The 1,589-nt window shown below is 37.9% G+C and overlaps 1 long non-coding RNA gene across 1 annotated transcript in view; it reads left to right on the forward strand.

Annotated features, from left to right (window-relative positions):
- Positions 1 to 450, forward strand: part of LOC137623849 (uncharacterized) — a 3,534-nt gene extending 3,084 nt beyond the window's left edge. Inside the window, exon 3 of the long non-coding RNA XR_011040653.1 lies at positions 353 to 450. This is a non-coding gene — a long non-coding RNA (uncharacterized lncRNA). The remainder of the gene's footprint in view (positions 1 to 352) is intronic.
- Positions 451 to 1,589: the final 1,139 nt, after the last annotated feature.

Genomic DNA, 1,589 nt, shown 5'->3' on the forward strand with positions numbered 1-1,589 from the left:
CCCAGCCTCTGCCATTCATGAGGGGACTTGAGCGCTGATCATATGTATATGTGGTCAGGCTCTAGGGCATTGTCCTGCTTGATAGGACAAAGGACAATATCAGTGTCCCCAGCCTCTGCCATTCACGATGGGACTTGAGCACTGATTATATGTATATGTGGTCAGTCTCAAGGGCGTTGTCCTGCTTGATAGGGCAATGTTAGTGTCCCCAGCCTCTTCCATTCATTAGGGGACTTGGGCGCTGATCACATGTATATGTGGTCAGTCTCTAGGGCGTTGTCCTGCTTGCTAGGGCAATGATACTGTGTACTTTGTCTCTGCCATTCATGAGTGGCCTTTAAACCTTGAACAGGGAGTTTGAGAACGGGATTGCACCAGGAACGAGTTACTACAAATTGCTGAGTGACACTTTGCCTTCTCTTCTGAAGACTCGGCCCAATGGAACGGTAGATCTACTTCAGACGTCCAGGCTTCAGGTAGATTCTTTATCTGTATTTTTGTTTTTCTTATTTTCCTTTTTCCCCACACTGTTAAAAATTAGCATTAAAAAGCGGTAAAAGTTTGTTAACGTTTATTTCCGGATTTTTAGTTTAAAAACGGTTATATTGACGTAAAAGAGTGATATTACGGTCGCCAACCCGTCAAAGATAATAACAAAGTAAGGTAAAATTACGGTCGCCTGTATTTTACTGAAGTACGGTTGATAACTATATTTTTAAGGAGAATTTCCGATGAAAAATACGGTTTTTTTTTTCTGACAGTGCAGTGTTAATTTTCTTGGATGTTAAAGAGAAAAGTATAATACTAAATCAGTTACAGACCGTGTAATTTTTCAATGGGTATGTGTCATAAAGTCTAAAAACCGATTGAATCATATATGCAGTATAACCTTACAGATAATATGTTTACAAAACAACCTGTTTTAGATGAAATATATTAAAATAGTTAATAAACAAGCTGATATACTGTATATTCTAATTAGATAAGAATGAAAGTAATGGATACATAAATCATGATGTAAAAATATACAATTAGATGTGATTGTTAGTATAAGATATAGCCACATCATCATCATCATCCATTCTATCTATTCAACATTTTATCTATAGTCTAATAATATCTATCATCATCATCATCTCTTCTTACGCCTATTGACGCAAAGGGCCTCGGTTAGATTTTGCCAGTCGTCTTTATCTTGAGTTTTTAAATCAATACGTCTCCATTCATCTTCTACCTCACGCTTCATAGCCCTCCGCCATGTAGGCCTGGGTCTATCAACTCTTCTAGTGCCTTGTAGACCACAGATGAAAGTTTGTGTAGCCCAGTTGAAAGTTTATTTATAGTTCAATAATATTCATCATCATCATCATCATCATCTCCTCGTACGCCTATTGACGTAAAGGGCCTCGGTTAGATTTCGCCAGTCGTCTCTGTCTTGAGATTTTAATTAAATACTTTTCCATTCATCATTTACTTCATGCTTCATAGCCATCCAACATGTAGGCCTGGGTCTTCCAACTCTTCTAGTGCCTGTGGAGCTTAGATGAAAGTTTGTGTGGAGCCCAGTTGAAAATTTATCTAAAGTTTAA

The sequence above is a fragment of the Palaemon carinicauda genome, chromosome 30 (assembly GCF_036898095.1).
Source record: "Palaemon carinicauda isolate YSFRI2023 chromosome 30, ASM3689809v2, whole genome shotgun sequence".
Classification (NCBI taxonomy): Eukaryota; Metazoa; Arthropoda; class Malacostraca; order Decapoda; family Palaemonidae; genus Palaemon; species Palaemon carinicauda.